The sequence below is a fragment of the Cajanus cajan genome, chromosome 10, assembly GCF_000230855.2.
Source record: "Cajanus cajan strain Asha chromosome 10, NIPB_CcT2T_4, whole genome shotgun sequence".
Classification (NCBI taxonomy): Eukaryota; Viridiplantae; Streptophyta; class Magnoliopsida; order Fabales; family Fabaceae; genus Cajanus; species Cajanus cajan.
The window spans coordinates 19,460,572-19,472,906 of record NC_138526.1 but is presented as its reverse complement, the minus strand read 5'-3'; the positions used below and the strand labels follow the sequence as shown (position 1 = coordinate 19,472,906).

The 12,335-nt window shown below is 37.4% G+C and overlaps 1 pseudogene across 1 annotated transcript; it reads left to right on the top strand.

Moving 5' to 3' along the window:
• Nucleotides 1-3,451: 3,451 nt before the first annotated feature.
• Nucleotides 3,452-6,898, top strand: LOC109793074 (NPL4-like protein A pseudogene; annotated as a pseudogene). The gene is made up of 4 exons (XR_014429957.1): nt 3,452-3,577; nt 5,282-6,092; nt 6,169-6,268; nt 6,576-6,898. The product of XR_014429957.1 is annotated as an NPL4-like protein A pseudogene (transcript).
• The last annotated feature ends 5,437 nt before the right edge of the window (nt 6,899-12,335 follow it).

Genomic DNA, 12,335 nt, shown 5'->3' with positions numbered 1-12,335 from the left:
TTTCGCCACCCGTAATAGTAATGTACAAGTCATTTTTTATTTATTTACTTCTTATTTCATGAAAATACCTAATTATGTTACATCTTCCGTCTCATTTTATTTTATGTTTAAGATACTACTTAAGAAATATTATTAATATATTTTATTTTCATCAATATTTTTATATAACTTTTTAATATAATTTTGACATACTTAACAATAAAATGTGTATTGAAAAAAAAAAAACACAATAATAAAAAAAAATATTAAAAATAGTTAAAAATATTATAAATTTTTTTTAATGATACATTGATATTATAAAATAATAATTAAATTAAAAAAATAAAAATTGTTAAAATGTCAAATAAAATACAACAATAGGAATTGATATAAGTTAATTATTATGAGAACAGATATATTAGTATATATATTATAAACCTATTGTTGCTTGTAGTAATTATTGCTAACAAAAATGTAATTTGATCGATAAACTATTATCGACATAGTTGAAATAAAATGGTTTTAAATACTCACTTCAGTTTGTTTCATTTATTTTGATATTGATGGTTTGGATAAAAGACTTAAAAGTTAAATTAACATGTCTAGTTCCATAGAAAAAAATGTTAATTAATTACCAATATATATTTGAATCTTTTGATTCCTATCAATAAAAATGTATTAAAAAAGAAAAAGAAAAAAAGAAACACATTAATTAAGAAAACACATTAATAATGACTAAAGGTATAATATGAAAAAGAAAACATCCAATGTTATCTAGATATTGTAAAACGACAAACAATTTATTTTGGTTACATAAAGTAAATAAGGGAAAAATTTTGAAACCAAACAAAAACAGGAATTATAAACGATAAGTAAAGACACTATGGACGGCATCAACTTGCAATATAAAAGCCAGGCAAGCAGAAGGAGTTTGAAGGAACACCAATTCTTGGTTTGACACACCCCATTTTAGCAAGAGCATCAACACAACTATTTCATTCATGCAACAAATGGTGGATTGAGCATGTCCATTTTTGATTAAGTAGCCTTCGTATAATTGTGACCTTGTTCACATAAAGGTGATAGGGGTATCATCCACTCGCACTGATTCAACCACAGACAGAGAATTCGAATAATAAATCAATGCAAAATAGCCGACAACTTGTAAGCATAGAGACCCTTCAACAATGCAATAATCTCTTCCTAAAGAATATAGAGATTTGGCTTGTATTACCATAAAAACCCATAAGAAAACAATCATAGTGATCTCTACAAATACCACTAACTCCAAAATAAATAAATAAAATTGTCAAAACATTAAACAAAATCGAACAGAAAGAGTATAAAATTGCTACAAAAACGAAGGTAACTTAGTAATTACTTTTTCTAATAATATAGTTCATATATGTCTAATTTCATATACCTATAAATCTTTTGATATAATAAAAAAGTATTTAATGTTATTTTAATATCGTTAAGTGGTAATTAAATTGAAATAAAGGTAACAAATTAATAGAATTTTTTTTTTCAAAAATGAACTAAAATAAAGGAACAGACATTAATTTGTACTTGAATGGTCTTTTTAGCTTTTTAATTACGTATTAACTACTATTAATACGTAATTAATGGAATCATTCATAAATAATAGGCAGCCTAAAATAATAGATAGCCTCAGAGTTTATGGGAATTAGTATTCACAAATAATAGCTTCTCAATTATGTATTCACTAGTGCAAAAACAGGCTTTTACTTCACCTAAATTACGTCAGAAAGAGGAAAAGCCGACGTTATAAAAATGCGGTGGCAAAATGGTAAATATAGAGAAGCTAATTTACGTCGGACAGGTGGGGGTCCGACGTAAATTAGCAATTCTATGTCGGAGGAACATACAAGCCGACGTAGATTTGCTAATTTACGTCGGACCCCACCTGTCCGACGTAAATTAGCCTCTATTACTACCCAGCCTTTCAAAATTCTCATACTCTCGGGCGCCCCTTCTACTCTAAGTTACGAAAGCATATATCTCTAAGTTCTTCTACGTACTCTAAGTCTCGAAGCCCCTTGTTTGCACACATTACTCTAAGTCTAAGTCCTGTAAGAGTCTGCACTGAGGTAAGTTTCGTCTACCCATTATTTTGTTTATTTTATGTTTCATCTTCATCTGGAACGGCCCGTTCTGCTTCATTTTTTAGTTTGTTAACTGTTAATCTGGAATGGGCCGTTCCGGAACCAGAACGGGCCGTTCCAGATAAACAATTAACACAAAAGTTTTTTTATTAGTTATTTTGTTGCTATATTGTTATTATCTTTTTTGCTTTATTTGTTTATTCAGTTAATTCATTGTTTTAATAATGAAAGTTTAATGTATTTTGAAATTTTGTCTAAAAAATATTTAAAATCAATTTACCTATGTGGCAATGATGAAGTGAAATATAATGAATATAATATGTATTCCATTTGCCACATTTGTAGTTCCACTAAGAGATTTATTTTATTATTTCAGTTATTGATAAAACTCTTACACATGTATATATTATTGCATGTATATCCAGGTACTCTTTGCATGTTAACCCAAGGTAGTTATATTTATGTGTTTTCGCTATTAGTAGTTGAGTTCTAAAGTGTAGTGACCTATTGGGTTGTTACTCATTGATTTGAATTGATGAAACAAAGTATTAAATAATTTAAAAATTTTCTTAAGTATGCAAACTTGCTATATGCATAAAGAACTTTTGATTTAATAGTTGGGTAGTTGAAATTTTATGTAAAATATGGATTATTGAGTGAAGTAAGTCTAAGTAAACTTACTCTTAGAGTAAGTAGATCCTCTCTCTCCCTCTCTCTCTCTATATATATATATATATGAGTTCAATGATTATGTACTAATAGTAGTATATATACATTGTGAATTAATTAGTCACATATCACTATCGGTATGATTTTTTACATATTTATTATATAAAAAATCAACAACTTATGATAAATGTTAGGTTGTAGTTGGATAATAATGTAAAACTATTTTATAACAATAAATCATTTTTTTTATCCAGGACGTTAGTATATCATTTATTTCCTCTTTAAAATGTTAAATTGAAGGTATTAACGAAATTTTAAAATCAATTATTTTTTACTTTTACAATCGGTTACTGAACCAATTTTAAAAGAAACGATATTGAAATCTAGACTTTTAATATCGGTTATTAATTGATCTTAAAAGTAACCAATCTTAAAAGTTCATTTTTAAGATCAGTTATCGAATAACCGATTTTAAAAGTATCAACTTTTAAATGTCATAGTAGGTGCGACAGTGACAGAGCTTTGAGGATTTCTCAAAGAGCTTGCAAACATTGAGGGTTTTTATTTGCGGCATTGAAGTAGCGATAACCACAGTAAAAGTTGTCGAGGTTGGGGACGTCGATGATGTTGTCGTTGAGGTCAGTCATCTTAGAGGGGTCGAGGATGCAGTGCTCCCAATGGGACTTCTCGCGGATGAGTTTGTTGATCTCGTCATTGAGGTTGCGACATTGCTTCCTAAGGCCTTCGTTCTAGATCTGCACCACTTTGAGCCTAATCTTGCATATGATTTGTTAGTACCACTAGTCAGCTTCTTCTTCTCCTCTGCCTTAATCACGATGAAACGGTTTAGTATTGACTATGTCTTCTCCTCGTCGCGAGCCATCTTCTTCAAGAATAGATCCTAGTAGAATTAGGTTTTTGATTTTGTTGATTGGGTTTGGGATTTGAATGAAATGAGACGATGGGGAATGAGAGAGATCGAGAGAGACAACAAACATAGAGGCGCAAACAGATACAGTGAAGAGCGCGTTTCATTCATACTTATGAGACTTTTAAGATTGATTAAATTTTAATTGATCTCAGATCAATTCTTTAGACTGATCTTAAAAGATATGTCTGATACAACTTTTAAGATCGGATATAAAAGAACTAATCTTAAAAGTAGTACACAAGATCAATTCTTTTTATACCTAATCTTAAAAGTTGTATCAGACATACCTTTTAAGATTTGTTATAGAAGAATCGATCTTAAAAATATTTTTAAGATTTAAGCGATCTTAAAAGTGGTCACATTATTTACAAAATTGTTACTACGATACTTTTAAGATCGATTCCCTCTTAACTGATCTTAAAACTCTAATTTTAAAATTAATTTTTGCACTAATTAATAAGAAATGTTTTCTGCATGGATTTTGTATTAATTTGATTCTGACTTTTAAGTTCACATATTCATCTTTACTTGAATAAAGTAAGGGTTGTCGGCTTATTGCGGCAATTTTTTTTACTACAAAAAATGAGTACATACAATCATCGAAGAATTAGTTTAATTTATAATATATGAAAATACCTAACTGATGTAAAACAAGGGATTATATATATCTTATGTATAAGAATAAGCTAGTATGAAGTAAATTTTTTTCCGCTAATTTTGCGATATTATTTATAAAAAAAGAAGGATTTCAAGGTATAGATTGCGGATAAAATTGAAGGTAATAATAGACCAAAAAAAATTGATGATATCTTAGTAATTAATTAACTAGTAGAACTAAAAATATAAATTAAATTAACCTACATTTATTTGTGTTTGAATGTTCTTTATGATTTCAATTACGTATTAAAGATTACCGTTACGTATTAAATAAATTAAATAGAAGGAATCAATCTAGTTTTTGTGACTATTATTATATGTGTATAGCAATTATTAATTACCATTTGACTTTCAAATTCATATTTAAAAGGTTCACGTTACACAGTTTCTTTATATATATATTTGGTGAAACTGAGTGACACACAAGCTCGGTGAAAAGTTAGCGTGGATAATGGCTTATATGCTTCTTGGCTCTTTCTCTTTAGCTTCTTCCCTTATCGCTGGTAAGCCTTCCAAATTCGTCCATTTTATGTCAGCAATATTACTGCAAATTTATGTTGTTTATGCATTTTTCTATATAAAAAAAATTGATGTGAAAAATGCTATATTATTTTATGGCTTCATGGTGTGCATGCTGATAATTCACTACTAGAAAGATACTGTTCAACATCGCCAATTTTACATCGGTTTAGGTAGAACCGATGTAAAAATTGGATGCGGTGGCATATTCGTAAATATGAGTTGAATGTAAAGCAAATTTACATCGGTTATGTACAAAACCGATGTAGATTTAAATGCACGGTGGCAATTTTGTAAATATTTACAAGTAGATCTACATCGGTTTTCAAAATAACCGATGTAGTATTACCTCGTGTGGAGGCCCTTTAGCTTCTTCACACATTCTCTATCTCTGTGCTAGGGTTTCCTCCTCGCCAAATCCCCCCAAGATCTCTTCCGATTCTCCGACCTCTCCAACCTTGCTGGGCCCCTCTCCGCCCTCCCCCTCGCCCACGACTCCATCCTCTTCCTTGCCTACGACGGCAAGCACCGCGTCCCCGGCCCCGCCTTCAACCCTGCTAGCTCCTTCGGTCGCAAGATGACCATGGACGACTTCATCGCCAAGAAAATGCGCGTCATGCGCCAGGAGAATCCCCACCGCCAACTCGTCTCCTTCGACCAGGACTGCGCCAACGCCTTCCAGCACTACGTCAACGACACCGTCGCCTTCACCGTCAAGCGCGACGGCTTCATGTGCGGCACCGTCTCCGACGATAGCAAGGTCGAGGTCGACTTCATCTGTGAGCCTCCCCAGCAGGGCTCCGAGGACCTTCGACGAGGAGAAGCTCGTCGATGCTATTGCCGTCGGCTTGAGGATGCGAAAAGTTGGCTTCATTTTCACGCAGACCATTAGCTTTAGGCTGCCGAGTATCATGCTGCGGTGGTCAAGCTTGAGGTCAATGAGGACATGGCCGCCGATGTGCATTTTGAACATTTCAGATGAGTGATGTGTGTGTTAAGTTGTTCAAGGAAGGATGGTTCGAGACGGAGATAAAGGCTCCTATAGTTAAGTTATAGTGTTATATTTTTGCATTCAAATCAACAACGGGCTCATAACAACTACTGGAGAGGGAAACTTTGTTGTGGGATGGTGACAGATATTGGCTATGCTCCCATCTTATTGTGTATTATAATCTTTCTCACAATCCTCTTCGTCAACTGTGTTGTTGCAGGTATTTTAAAAATTGTATGCCAGTTTGCTATCCTTTTCTGTGATGAACCTTGACTGAATATTTTCACTAATTCTAGCTCCTAACCTTAAAAAGATTATTGCCATTGTTGGACTTTGGTCGTGGACAACACTTTCTCTGGTATTTGGTGCCCTTATTATGTTCTATAGGTGTAGTAGGTAATCTTCTTTGTCATCTATTCTTTCTGTTTTTCTGTGTGATATGGTAATATACATATATGTACTTTCCTCGTATTTGTGTGATATTATATGCTTTGAATGAATACCTTCTACTGATGCATGCCTGTTGTTATGATGTGAATGCTCAAATAAAATTCTTTAGGAACTCAAGTTGGATCCAAGAGTTAGGACTTATAATTAGGACTAAAACTTGACAATCTGTCCTGAAATATCAAAAAAATCTTGGAGTTTAATTCTAAACTTTCAATCTATGCTACTTTATTGATGTTATTTCAATCCGATGCAGTAAAGATCCAGGTTATATAAAACGGCCAGGAGACTTGGGTAATCAAAGTGATACCGAGGTCTGTGGTTATTTCATGGCTTTTGTGTAAAACAATGTTGCTTTTGAGTGAACTATCATTTTGGACGGCTCCTCTCTTTTTTATTTATTTATTTATTTATTAATTTTATGGTAGTATGTTGGGGTATAAACATATGAACATTGCAATTACACTGCAATCGCACATGTTGCAAATTAGATATCATATAGTTAGAAATGACTTGGTTTTATTTCAGCTGACGATTGTAGACCCCTAAAATTGTCCGGGTCGGAAATAAAGCTTGAAGACTCTCGAAGACTGAAGGATAATCAGCCAGAAGGACTCCTCGAAGGCCCTAGGAGGGTTCTCTGTAGGTCTAGAGGTCTTAGAATAGCTAAAAATAAGGAAGTGGAGGGAAAAAGCCCAATACGGCCGTACTGAACTTAATACGGCCGTATTGAAGCTTCAATACGGCCGTACTGAAGTCAGTACAACCGTATTGACACTTCAATACGACCACTGCGAACTCAATACGGGCGTATTGAAATTTCTGACTTTCAATACGACCGTATTGAACTCCAATACGACCGTATTGAAGTTCAAAAATTTCAATACGGCCGTATTGGCCCTGTAGGCCGTACTGCGCCTATTCCCTATAAATATGACGTCAATTGGACGTCATTCCACACTTTTTCACACAGTTTTGACTCCCTCCTTGAGTATTCTGGGGTTTTTGAGCAGTGTTCTGCCCTAGAAATCTCTCTGGGAGTCGATCCGACGAAGTTCTTGAGCCCCGAGCCATTTTGCTTGAGGATCGAACCTAGTCGAGGGGAAATCTTTTTGATTCCCTTAGTAAAAATTTTGTTCTAGGAGAGCGAGGAGCGGGCTTGTAGAGCGAGGGAACGCCAAAACGCTTCCCAGTTCTTTCAATATATAAAAGCACGCTTCAAGAGGTTTCCCTTCAATCCTTCCTTTTACTGCTTTCTGTGTGCATATTTAAACTGTCATCATGTAGATAGTCAATTTATAATTGCTTAGAATAAATAGGGGTAATTTAGTAATTTTATACTGTTCTTTTAAAAATAATCTGTCATAGGGAACCCGAAAGGGGCGCCGTGGGGTGCTAACACCTTCCCCACACGTAACCGACTCCCTTACCCAACTCTGGTTGTAGCGGCCAAAGTTGATTTTTAAATCAATTGCCTTATCCCTTTTTCCAATGTTTTGAGTAAAACATTGGTGGCGACTCCACGAACCCTCCTTTTGCGAAAACCACTAAACCATGGAGGGTCCCGCTTGGGATTAATATGGATTAGTGAGACTTTTAATAAATAAATTGGATAAGATCGACAAGGTCTCAGTTTGAGAACAAGTCATTCTAATAATCCAATACATTTTCAAAACCAAAATAAAAGAGTCCAACCATCCTTCGCGAATGCCGAAAGCCCGTTTCGGGCCGGTGGCGACAGATGGCGACTCCACTGGGGAAGTCTGAAGAGTCCGTCCCATTTAGTGACAGATTATTTTTAACAAATAATAGTTAAAATTACTTTATTACCCCTCACTTGTATGATAACATGTTTATCTATTTGGCTTTAATAACTGTTGTATGTTTAATTTTTCGCAAATGTTTGAAATAAAATTGCACACAAACCTTTGCACACAACAGTTCCCTCTATACCCGGGGGCATGAGTGGTAATCCATAGGGAGTGGATGTTAGTACGGCCGGTTGATGGGTTTATAGGAGCCTATGAGACCGTTGTCGGAAAACATCACTCAAGGTGATAACCATGAACTTGAGTCCGACGGTGCGTTGGAACTTTCCATCGACCTACGACAAGAGGAATTGGGTCCCTATAATGGGGGCACCTTGGGGGCCTTTGACCAAGTGAGAACAGTTAGATCCTCCTTGAATATGCACTTTTCTGCAGGAGACCCCTACCTCGTAATTTGCTCGTGACTGTTCGTGGATGAGTGAATTGTTTGTGTAAATGCTTATGTGCAATTGTTTGTGCATTAATAAATAACCTCGTGATAAGGTCTAAAAATAATCCCCATGCATAAAAAACCATGACATGAGAGGAAAGACCATGTGTGAAAATATAATAAAAGTGAGGAGCATGTACATCATTACCAATAAGACATCATGCATCCTCATGAAAACATACATTTTAGGATCACCAATACCTCTTGACATGAGTGAAAGAGACCCATGACTATAGAGTTTCTCCGTTGGGGAGAAATCATAGATAAAGAAGGGTGGTAAACTTCCGTCTTAAAAAGGCAGCGCCTTAAAGATGGAGGTTTATCAAGCTCATGTTAAAGAGTGTATGCATTCCATAAAATAAACTAACTAAACATTCATTTTAGAAAGTGGCTGGTCATCTCTCTGTCCTTACGCGCGCACGGAAAATCAAGAAAATGGAAGCATTGGAGGAGCAAAACAAGAAGCTCACAACCGAGCTTTCACAGCTTAAAGAGCAGATGGCGCAAATGATGGAACTCATGCGTCATCACAATATCCATGATTCTCATCATAGTGATCATGGGTCCCATCATGAGGGAGAGGAAGAAGAGCATGAAAAAGATCCTCCAAACGCCGTACCCCTTGGGGCAGGAATTATTATAAAAGAGCCCGAGGTCTCAAAGGAACAATTCCATGCCCTCGAGGATCGGCTAAGGGCTATGGAGGGGCATGACTTTGACATTAAGGACGCCGCCGACATGTGTTTAGTGAGGGACATTCAATTCCCTCCTAAATTTAAAGTGCCAGATTTCCCAAAGTACGTGGGATCGACTTGCCCTAAAAGTCATCTCACCATGTACTGTCGCAAGATGGCTGCATATGCCACAAATGAAAAGCTCTTGATCCACTGCTTTCAAGAGAGCTTAGCTGAAACTGCACTTAACTGGTATATGCAACTAGATGGAAATCTAGTTCACACATGGAGGCAGTTGGCCGACGCCTTCCTCAAGCGCTATAAATACAACATCGACCTAACACCCGATAGGTCAGATCTTCAAGCCTTGAGTAAAAAGAACGATGAATCCTTCAAGGCATACGCCCAACGTTGGAGGGAGTTGGCGGCACAGATAGAGCCCCCGCTGTCGGATAAGGAGACGGTGTCCTTATTCATCAACTCGTTGACTGGTCCCTATTACGATAAAATGATAGGGAACACAACGACACTCTTCTCGGACATCATCACCATTGGAGAAAGGGTGGAACAAGGACTTAAAAGTGGAAAGCTGGCTAAGCCTTCCCAACCATATGAAGCTAAGAAGGCCTTTGGGAAGAAGAAAGAAGGAGGAGTCAACGCTGTAACCATTGCTCCGTCTTCTTCCGCTTCGAAGTCAGGAAAATCGCAATACAACTCTGTGAAGAAGTTTGACAAACTTCCGACCACTTATAGCGATCTCCTGCCGAAGCTAGTAGAGGCGCGTCTTATTGCTTACATTCCACCAAAGAAGGTGAATCCACCCTACCCCGATTGGTACAATCCACAAGACAAATGTCTATACCATTCGGGGGCACAGGGGCATTCAACGGAGAACTGCCGAGCTCTCAAGTATAAGGTCCAAGACCTTATCGACGCTGGGTGGGTCACTTTCGATTCGACGGCGCCCGACGTGAGCAAGAATCCTCTACCGCAGCAGGAGTAGAGAGAAGGGCAAGCCATGATAGGGCCCCTCCACATTTTTTCTTTTAGGGACTCATGATCAGTACCCGAGATCATGAGGACCTTTTCATGTAAATAAAGGGTTTTATACAGTTTTACACTCATATATCAATAAAAAGGCATTTTTCACACATTATTCTCTCATTTTGTTCTATTCTCTCTCTCTCATTAATATTAATAAACTCTAAACCTAAACAGAACCAATAAATAATTATGTCTGTGATTGCTCGCTCTGACCGGGATCCGAAAGCCGAAGGTGAATGGGTTGAGCTGGACAGTAATGAGGAGACCATCTCTCCGGATCTGCAAAGACTGCTAGATCAAGAAGCTCGTCTACTCCAACCGAATCAAGAAGAATTGGAGACCGTGAATTTGGGGCAGGGTCAAGAATTGAAAGAGGTCAACATTGGGACCCGTATCAGTGATGGAATAAAAACGCAATTAATTCAATTATTGAGGGAATACAAGGACGTATTTGCATGGTCGTACCATGATATGCCCGGGTTGGACTCCAACATCGTCGAACACAAGTTGCCCTTAAAAGAGGGGTTTCGACCTATTAAGCAAAAGCTTCGACGAATCAAGCCCGAATGGTCCTTAAAGATTAAGGAGGAGGTGGAAAAACAATTGGACGCGGGATTCTTGGTTGTATCCCAGTATCCCGAATGGCTGGCTAACATTGTGCCAGTCGTCAAAAAGAATGGGAAGGTTAGAGTGTGTGTTGATTATAGGCATTTGAATCGTGCCAGTCCAAAGGACGATTTTCCCTTGCCCCACATCGATACACTTGTGGATCACACCGCCACAAACACACTCTATTCCTTTATGGATGGATACTCGGGGTATAATCAAATCAAGATGAATATAGAAGACCGCGAGAAAACTTCTTTCATTACACCCTGGGGAACTTTCTGCTACAGGGTGATGCCTTTCGGACTTAAAAATGCGGGGGCCACCTACCAACGAGCGATGGTGACTCTATTCCACGATATGATCCACAAAGAAATTGAAGTATACGTGGATGACATGATCGCAAAGTCAAAAGACGAAATGGACCACATCCAATATTTGAGAAAATTATTCAATCGGCTTCGTAAGTATCAGCTTAAGCTAAACCCGGCTAAGTGTACTTTCGGAGTTCGGTCGGGTAAGCTTCTTGGGTTCATCGTCAGTGAAAAAGGCATAGAGGTTGACCCCGATAAAGTAAAGGCAATAATGGAAATGCCTCCTCCTAAAACTGAGAAAGAAATTAGAGGATTCCTCGGCAGGGTGAACTACGTCGCAAGGTTCATCGCACAGTTGACTGACACGTGCAAACCAATATTCAAGCTGTTGCGCAAGAATCATTCCGAAACTTGGGATGAGAATTGTCAACGAGCTTTTGACAAGGTCAAACAGTGCTTGGCCAATCCACCAATATTGGTGCCACCTGTCGAGGGAAGGCCATTAATCCTCTATCTGACAGTGCTTGATGAGTCCATGGGAGCCGTGCTAGGGCAACAGGACGAAACTGGAAAGAAAGAACAAGCCATCTACTACCTGAGCAAAAAGTTCCTTGATTATGAAACCCGCTACACGCCATTAGAAAAGACTTGCTGTGCGTTGGCGTGGGCAACACAAAGGCTCAGGCAGTACATGATAAGGCATACTACTTGGTTGGTTTCCAAAATGGACCCAATTAAGTACGTGTTCGACAAGCCAATAATCACTGGGAAGATCGCCCGATGGCAAGTACAATTATCAGAATTCGACATCATACATGTCACACAAAAAGCCATCAAAGGCAGTACCCTAGCTGATTATCTAGCACATGGGCCGACCAATGATTATCAATCCCTTCAGGATGATTTCCCCGATGAACATATAATGAGTATACAACATGAAGATCCCAAGAACGATGCGTGGACCATGTATTTTGATGGAGCCTCCAACATGCTTGGACAGGGGATTGGGACAGTGTTAATCTCCCCACAAGGAAAGCATATCCCTCTAACAGCAAGACTCAATTTCGACTGTACAAATAATATGGCCGAATACGAGGCTTGCGCGTTAGGAATCCAAGC